Below are 9,777 nucleotides of genomic sequence, written 5' to 3'. Positions count from 1 at the left end.
GCGCGGCGTGCGCTGTTCCTTTCGAATCACTCTGCTGCCTGCTGGCATACCCCAAGCTTTGCCAAGCTGCCCGCATAACTGTTGGCTAATTTGTGGTAGTAAGTAGCTCAGTAGTTTGTTAGCTTCAGCGATAAATTTGGTAAACATGTTAACCAACATATGTTGTATCTACGGGGCCACACGTCGAGTTGTTCTTGGTTGAGTGCTTCAATTGTGTTTCGGGAAGTTCAGTGTTGAAGCTGACTTATCTCGCGCGTTTACTTTTTCTTTTTTGTAATTCCGGTAGGCATTCTGATGTTGCTGCATCGGGAAAAGCTCTATCACTGTGGTTTTTCTGCGCTTTGTCATATGTATGTTACCGAAGAGCAGCTCTCGCAGAACCATCGTGTTCAGTAGTTAAAGAGACACTGAAGTGAATTTGTCAAGCTCCCGTTTTTGCTTGCACTGCGTAGACTGGCTCAAATTAGCACACTTTTCATCGTTTATCCGGTTGACAAATCGGTAATTATTTTACAAAGCGCGAAAGAAGAAAAACTACCATGCGCGGTTTGCGGCGGCCGCACCAACTAAAGCTGTGACGTTAGGAGGAGCCGCACCGTGATTGGACGATGCCCAAGGTGAGCAACCAAACAAGTTTCGGTTTCGGTTTCGGTTCTGTAAAACACAACCGGTGGCGTTGTTGGATGGGCATTCTCAATAACTCAGTAATCATCGTACCGCGCTTCTGCCATGTTGTCACCTGTAAAAATGCATAAAGATATGCCTCCCAGGACGGCTTGGAATCGTAGCATTCACTAGCCGAGGCCTACGCAGTGCATGGACGCCCTCCGTGTACCCGCAGACGCCCAAATGTCATGCGCTTTTCCCCCATATTTGGAGCTTGCCTCACTCATGCCTGTACCGTAAAAAGCGTGTTCGCACCAGGGTCTGTTCATTCTGGCAAGCAGTCGGTGCTTATGGCAACAGCACGCCAACGAGAACTCGCTAGCGCGCCAGTGCCAGCCTGCGCGCGTTCTGTGAACTAGTTCGTGGAGCCATGAACGTTGCGGCCCAAAAAAAGGTGAACTCAATGTAGAAAACATCGGCAGAAAACGAAAAAGTTAACTTACAAAAAAAAAAAAAAGCACGTACCCGCGGGGACTCGAACTCGTGACTTGCATAACACTTGGGGCAACATATCTAGCGCCTCAGAGCACTCGGCCACGGAACGGGCTCTTCTGACCTTGGTAATATAAGGTATATATTGTACAACAAGTTTACACTTTTATTTAGTTTTGGCATTTCAAGCAGCTTAGGTGACTATTTGTTGTATTGCGCTCGTGCAGTAAGCGTCCCCCGAGTTTCCACAATAGCTCAGGTCTAGCAATTGCATTTCGTAGACGGAAAAGCGTTCGCAGATGCGTAGTCGTGCTGCTGACCGCTGTGCTTGTTCGCCCAGCGCAAAAAAGTGCTTCCCGCACCCTATTTTTACGCTGTACGGTAAAAATATCAGTTGATTTTATTTCCTTAGTACCTATATTGACTTCGCTGACTCTTCTCCCGCCTTCAAGAGGCCTTATATTTTCCTACTGGCGTACCAGTCAGCGAAGCGTCGCATGTGCGCTTGTGCAGCGCTTGTGTGAAGCGACCTTGACTTGGAGCTAGATACAGTGTACAAACTAACCAAGTAAAGAAAGGCCCATTCTTCCATTCACAAACGTGTCCTGGCTTCGTCTCAATTGAGCGACGACCCGTCGGCGGCCGGCGGACGAAACGCTGGGCCGACTGACTCTGTCTGAAGGCCGGGGAGCCGTGCAGTAGCGCAGCCAATTGCGAGCTCGGCTCCTCTCGACGTCACACGAAAACGCCGCAGAAAATGGGCGAGCGTAAAGAGAGGAGGACAGCATTTTCGAATTAATTTTTCTACTAAATAAAATCGCGTAAACGCGCCCAGAGTGGTCGTAACATAGCCTGGGGACTCCGGACTACAATTTGCGGAAGTAATCCCGCAATGTTTACATATCACTTCAGTGTCCCTTTAAGTGTTGCTCATTGAAATATGCATATTTCTAGAAATAGATCGCTTGATACTTTATGTGGGTACAGCAGGCTCGTGCAAGATACTGCGGTGAGGAAAAGCAGTGGTTGATTTTAGATTCTATGGGTGTTGTTTGATTGTTTAACATCTTTTAGAGAGACGAAATGCGTGCCGGAAATTGCTGCAGAACATCATGAACTTCTCAATATTTTACAGTTAGGTACGATTAAACAGAAGAAACTTTGGAATGTGAAAGATGGATCAAAATTTTGTAGTTTTGGTGATCAGCTTGCTAAATCCACATATGTATTGTGTTGATATGAAATATTTTAAGTGCGAATGCACTTCTTAAGCGAGCCTGAAGCGTCCGCCGCCGTCCGCATAGCAACAGCTGCGGGTGCGCGCGCTCCTCGTCTTCCTTGGCAACCGGGGGAGATGGGCGCGCGCTGCCTGGCCGCTGACATGGCACATACCCACGTGGGGGATTGGCCAGGAATCTCCTCGTCTTCCTTGGCAACGGGGGGAGATGGGCGCGCGCTGCCTGGCCGCTGACATGGCACATACCCACGTGGGGGATTGGCCAAGAATCGGGCGTGAGAAGGGCTAATGCACCCGCTTAAAGGAGTACTGACACGAAATTTCAAAGCTGATATCCGCTCTAGCAATCAAGTACAACGACAACACAAATAGGTGTCTGTGAATAAATGCATCTTTCTTTCTTTGTAGTTGTGTGTGTGTGTGTGATCTCTCTTTCGCGAACATTACCGAACCGCGCAAATTCAACTCGTGCATTCGCACTTTCACATTCTTCCCCTCGGGGAAATGCGGGGAACTCGGAAAAACGAGCGCCTCCCGACGATGTGGACAACGAGCGACGGCGACGACGAGCTTCATCGAGAAACGACCGCCAAAGCAACTTCCTCCTCCTCGGAACCGTACCCAGGGAGACAACGCGCGGACCTGACTGCCTGCAGCCGCGCGAGTAAGCCGGAAATTTTCACTCAAATATGGACCGGCTGAAGGCGAAGCGCGCTGCTAGGCGAGCCCAAGTTACCAAAGTCCTTACCCAGGCGACAGCCCTCATTGAGAGCGGCTGCTATGAACGAACATCCATCAGGAGGGTGGTAGATAAGCTCGTGGCCAGCCGCGACGAGCTTCGCAAGATCGACGCCCAAGTCGAAGACGCCATTCCTGTCGAGAAGTTGGAAAGAGAGTACGAGTCGGGTGGTGTCACAAACCCCTCCCCTGGATAATTGCGTCCGCTAGCAAAAACCCATGAAGAAGGTCGCGAGGCAACAGTTATTTATATTTTAGCAGGGTGGCCGGCCCGTGAGTTTTCACGTGTGCCGATATTGCTGGGGTGAATGAAATCACAACGGAGATGCTCGACTACGTTTTTAATTATATATGTTTACTACAGGAACAAGAGATTACAGGGCAACGATCGACACAAGAAAAAAAAAAAAAAGAAACCTTCACACTGCCATCGGCCTTGTGCGCGCAGGCACTAATCTGCCGTACACTAAGCGCACTCGCGCGCTGGGAGGCTAGCGCACGGCGCTAACTAGATAGTAACACAACAAAGGACAACCAAATACACAAGGTGGCCACTACGGAGCCACTCGATCCACCGCGGCCTACGCCTTAACCTTCGGCCTCGAAAACATAACTCAGACAGCTGTACGCGACCCGCGAAACACTCTAGAGGCAAACACTTGTTTAAACTTCGACAACGCAACTACAGCAAAATACTAACAAGTACGGAACACGCAAAACACTCTATGGGACAAACATAGTTAACCCCGACAACAGCACTTAATATAAAAAAATCTAGCAGCTCTGCAAGCAGTACACGACACGTGAAATGCCCTCCAACATCATTACCCTCATCAACACAACTACTACAAACACGACACCCGCAAAAAAAGAGAACTTCAACCCATTAACTACAAGCGACGCCAGAAAAAACCCGGAGGAGGCGGATATCTTAATCCGATGTAACAAAAAATTACGAAGGCGAGGCGCGGCAGACAGACAGACAGACAAATAACTTTATTAAAGGTCCTGAGGGACTATCATGGATGGCCTCTAGGGGTCTTCATCAGGTAGTCGCTGGCCACACTCGCGCAAGAGGTGAGAGACCTTGGTCTTCCGCCCTCTCGCAGGCCCTCTGGACAGCCATGAGTTGCTTGTGCGGATCGTTGCTCTAGAGAGCGCTCGTCCATTCGTGCTCGGTGCTGCAGTCCGTGGCCGTACGTAACGCAGGACATTGCCAGAGCATGTGTTTAAGATTGCAGTAAGCCTCTGAGCAGTTAAGGCCATTATGTTCAATGGAAGGCAGGATAAGGCTGAACCTGCTTCTAGTCGGAAACGTATTCGTCTGTAGCATTCGGAAAGCTATGGAGTGTGGTCGTGTGAGCTTGGGGTGAGGTAATGGGAGTGTCATCCGGGATAGCTGATAGTGAGAAATGATTTCATGAAAAGTGAGTAAAGGGTCTCTGTACTCGCCCAGCCTGTCACTCGGCATAGCGTTGGGACCGGCGCGGCACGTGAAACCTCGCGCACAGTCGTTAGCTAACTCGTTGACGTTGGGGATTTCTGGGTGTACTGTGTGTCCCATGTGCGCGGGGAACCATGTAATGCTGTGGAAGGCTTCTACGCTGCGTGCGGTGAGAATTTTGGCTGCGTCCGTCGCAATCCTCTCCAACAGGAAGGCCCTGGCCGCGGAGCGAGAGTCCGCATATACGTTGGGCCGTGACAAGTCTTGTATTGCTTGAGCTATCGCCACTTGTTCGGCTATGACTGCAGTCCGTGCTTTGATGGTCGCCGCGGATAGAACGCGTCCCTGCGAAGTCCACCGCTACCGTCGTAAAAAGTCCGGGGGTTGCATGCTGCGCAACGTCTACAAACGCCGTTTTTGTGGGGTTCTTCGCCGCGTGTTGTAGGAGGGCTCGTGCTCTGGCTGCGCGTCTTCCCTCATTATGCTGCGGATGCACGTTCCGTGGGATAGGCTCAACATGTATGGTTTCCCGTATATGGGGGGGGGGGGGGAGCTGGACGGTATGCTTCTAGCCCAGGGTGCGCAGGATCTGGCGACCCGCGGTGGAGAAGCGTGGGGTGCCACGTGTCTCAGACGTGTTCCACATCGGCTCCGTCAATTATGCCATTTAACAGCGGATCATCGACCCCTACTGGATCAACTTTGGTACGTGAGTGTTCCTTTTGACTCAAGGAATACGTGGATACCAATTTTGGGCCATTTTACCCAATTTTGGCGAAGATACGGCAATTTTAGCGTCCGGCGTGGAGCCGACCTCGCTAAGCCTAACGCCGCCGGCGGCGGCGGCGGCCACGGGCGCGGCTGCCGAAGCTACCCGGGTGACCTTGGAGGCCGCCCCGACGTTCGCCGCGTGTTTTCGCGACGAAATGGAGAACAAGTGTGAAGAAATCCAAGAAATGGACACAACCGCAGCCGGATCCGACTTGATTCGCAAGCGGCGCCGCGACCAGGCCAGTCGCGAAGAAGCCGGGGACAAGGCGAGGAAGACGGTCGTCGTTACTGCCACGACTACGCAACCCGTTGCAGCACCGGTGAGTGAACCCGACGTCGCGGACGACATTATCGTCGACGACGACGCTGGAACACTCGAAGGACTAGACAACGAGGACGTGCAACAGTCGACAGAGTGCCCGGGGTGGACTGTTGTAGTTTCACGCCGTGCCAAGAAACAACAGGCATCGGAGGGAAGCTCACCGCAGCGAGGACTCCAACCCAAAGGTAAACCGAGTGTTCGCATCTCGGCTCCTAACACTAAAGCTAAGGAAGAGAAGCTACGAGCAGCCAAAGCGGAGTTTGTGAGCAAAGTCAACGGCAGTATGGCGAAGAATGCACGCATGCCAAGTTTCGCCTGCAAAGATGAATTCCGAGTGGTGATCAGACCGCGAGGAGGGTTAGTCGTGGCAAGCACAACCATGACTATACTGAGAGGAGCCATTATTACGGCGGCCAAAGTGGCCAGAGAGGAGGCAGAAGAGGACTCGATAGCCCCGAATGTCGCCCAGAATATTGTCGTACTCAGCACGCCCTGCGAGAGCAGAGCTAACAAATATGGAATGATCAGGGTGCTAACGATCGGCGAGGCTTCGTACGAAACCTACGCGTATCGCTCTACCCCCGACGACACGTCCCGCGGAGTAATCAGCGGAGTTGGGCACGAGGAATCTGAGGAAGATATCCGCAGATGCATCGTCAATAAGCACAATGCGACAGCCATGGCTGCGCACCGACTAGGTAACTCCACGTCGGTGGTAATACTGTTTGAGGGACAAAACGTACCGCACTATGTACAGTACGGAGGCTTTGTCACCAAGTGCACGCTATACCGACAACATCGGGAGGTGTGCAAGATCTGCGGGCAAGTGGGGCATAGGAAAGATGTATGCTCAACACCAAACGCACGGGTCTGCTTTGCGTGCGGCAGAAAGAATCCCGGCGAAGACCACAAAGAATAATGCAAGCCGAAATGTAAGCTCTGCGGCGGCTCCCACGTTACGGGCGCGGGTAGCTGTAAGAGCAAGTTTAAGACGCCAATTCAGATCAAGCAGCGTCAGTGGGCCAAACAGAACGCCGAGGCCCGAACGAATGCCAAAATGGCGCCCACGCCCTTGCATACCCCGAAGGTCAGACTCCCCGAACTGGAAAGCCGCCATGACGGAAGCAACGTGGCGAGCCGCGATTGGAAGACAATGACGTCAGAAAACGACGGTATGACGTGGGCTGACGTCAACAGCGCGGGGACGAAAACAACCCAGCGACAGCGCTCCGCCTCCCGAAGGCGCGAGGCGCAGAAACAGGAGAGGGGAGAGAGTGTCAAGGCCAACGGCGATAAGACAATAACAACAAGAAGAGAGAGATCCACGTCACGAGGGAATGACGCAAGTCTCCCCTCGCCGACACCTCGCAACAAGGAAGCCGAGAAAGTGAGTGACGGCAGAAAGAATAGCGGGGAATGTGGACAACAATGCAAAAGGAACATGGACGAGCTAAAAATAGTCATGCGGAAGATGCAAACTACCTTGCAAGAACAGCAAACCAAGATGGCGGCGATGCAGCTCACAATCGCACAACAGCGAAATACAATAGAACAACTCAAGGAGACTAAGACCTTAAGCAACAACACGACAGCCGAACAGCAAAGAAATGGCGGGAAAGGAACCGGAAACGGTACTCCCAACATCGCCATAGCAACCACAATACCCAAGACCTTCCAGTTTCCCATGGCAACCCCTGCCACGGCGAAGCCTTTAGAACCAACGGCAGAGGATGAAGACATCAATAGCGCCAGCGAAAGCGAGAGCGAGGACGAGGACGCAGAAAGCAGTCCTACCAGATCGTCCACACCACTAACCCTAGCAGAGCGGAGGGCGACGAAACACGAGGGAACACAACCCCTCGGCTACGTCGGCCTCAACAAGCGAGTTAGACAACTTACTACCATTGTCAACAGATGGGGCAAGAATTTCGAGAACCTCGAGGACCGACTTGAGCAACGCTTCACGAACAAGATCACTCAAGCCATACTAAAGGCAATAGAAGAGAAGTTGCCACCGCTCGTCGAATCAGCGGTGCAACGTTACTGCAATGCGACCGCGATGGCGGCGCCGATCCCGTCGCACTAATGGATAGACGCCGCAACAGAGAAGGCGTCATAAGGATCTGGCACTGGAACGCAAACGGTTTCAGATGCCGGAAAGCAATACTACAACAGCACCTGCGATCACTCGACACCTCGGAGCTTCCAGATGTCATTGCGATACAGGAAACGCATGAAGAGAACCTGCAAAGAATATCACTGCCCGGATACCGAGCGTATGCGGCGCCACCGAGCGCTCGCACGTGCGGCAAAGGGGCAGCGCAGGGAGTGTGCACGTTTGTAAGGAAAGGTATAGCGTGTATAAAACACGACAAATTCCTGGGCAATAGAGATTCGGCCATAGAACTCTGTGTTACTGAAATTGCACTTAGCGGAAAGAAATTCCGAAACCCCAAGGGCAGAAAAAAGACGTCGACAACGATATTCGCAGCCAACGTCTACAGTAACCCACAGCACGGCAAGCAGAAATTCAAAACTCTACTGCACAAGACCAAAGAAGCCGCTGCACAAGCAGGCAGGGACACAGGAGGAGATGCGGCAGCAATAGTCTGCGGCGACTTCAACGCCCAACACACGGAACTCGGATACACTCACACGACCGCCAAAGGCAGGAGCCTCTTGGACGACGCAAGTGAAGCCGAATACACACTACTAACGATCCCGACACAACCGTCGCGCATCGGTACGTCGACGGCCCGCGATACCAACCCAGACTTGGCCTTCGCTGTACTACCTCCGGGAGGCACGGCCACATGGAAGAACACGGGGATCAACCTCGGAAGCGACCACTTCATAATCGAACTTACGATACCTCTTGGTCACGAAAGAAACGAAAGACCGGGAGGTAGAACAATATCGCACAAACTGGTCGACTGGAACAAATTCCGAAACACATACGTCGGAGAAGTCGAGAACATCGAGGAATGGACAGCCAAAATATGCACGGCTGCCGAAGAGGCAACCGAATCGATCGAAACATCGGAAGACATAGAGCGTATGGACCCTCGACTCGCTCACTTACTCGAGGCGAGACGGTCGATACAACAACGATGGCGTAAGCAGAGACACAACCGCACTCTGCGCAAGAAAGTGGCGAACCTCGGTCGAGAGATCGAGAAATATAGCCGACAACTTTGCGCGCAACAATGGTTCGCCCTATGCAACCAAGCAGACGGGCAACTACATCGGGGCGGCACCTGGAAACTACTCAGGCAACTCATGGACGAGAGCAAAAGCCGAGAGTTCCAGAGTAGTCGCATGGCACAAATACTGCGCGTTACTGCCAAACAGATGGGAGATAAGGAGATGCACAAGCGTCTAAACGAAAAGTACCTTCCCCTCAACGACCACGAAGACCACCCGGAATACACCGGCCCACAGAACCCAGAGCTTGATCGAGACATCGAAGAATGGGAAGTCCGCCAAGCAACACAAGATCTGAACTGCCGGTCGGCGGCCGGGCCAGACAGAGTGAACAGCAAAACCCTTCGCAACCTAAGCGACGCGGCCATCGCAGCCCTGACCCGATACTACAACGTATGCTGGAGACAGGGTCAACTACCAAAAGCATGGAAGACCGCCAAAACGGTCCTACTACCGAAACCCAACAAGCCACCGGGCATCGAAGGACTAAGACCCATCTCGCTCACGTCATGCGTGGGCAAGGCGTTGGAACACGTCCTGAACACCCGATGGAGCCGCTACCTGGAGACGCACGGACTCTACCCCGACGCCATGCTAGGGTTCCGAGCCAAGCTCGGCACCCAAGACGCCATAATATTACTGCAAGGAGAAATCCTGGACCCCCCCGGAGGTGCGCCCAAGAACGACAACAGAGCAATCCTGGGCCTGGATTTGCAGAGTGCATTCGATAAAGTCAAGCACTCAGCGATCGTGGCTCAGGTATCGAAGCTTGGTCTAGGAAGAAGATCCTACGATTACATAAGATCGTTTCTCACGCGCCGCACGGCTCGGCTGGAAGTCGGAGGCGAGAAGCTGGAGGAGCGCACGCTGGGCAGTGTGGGCACGCCGCAAGGCTCAGTGATATCTCCACTCCTCTTCAACCTGGTAATGATCGAGGTTGCGAGAGGATTGGAGAAGCTCGAC

The sequence above is a fragment of the Haemaphysalis longicornis genome, unplaced genomic scaffold (genome assembly GCF_048455015.1).
Source record: "Haemaphysalis longicornis isolate Haplotype H1 unplaced genomic scaffold, Haemaphysalis longicornis Haplotype H1 scaffold_12, whole genome shotgun sequence".
Taxonomy (NCBI): domain Eukaryota; kingdom Metazoa; phylum Arthropoda; class Arachnida; order Ixodida; family Ixodidae; genus Haemaphysalis; species Haemaphysalis longicornis.
The sequence above is the reverse complement of the archived record's forward strand: the minus strand, read 5'-3'. Positions refer to the sequence as shown.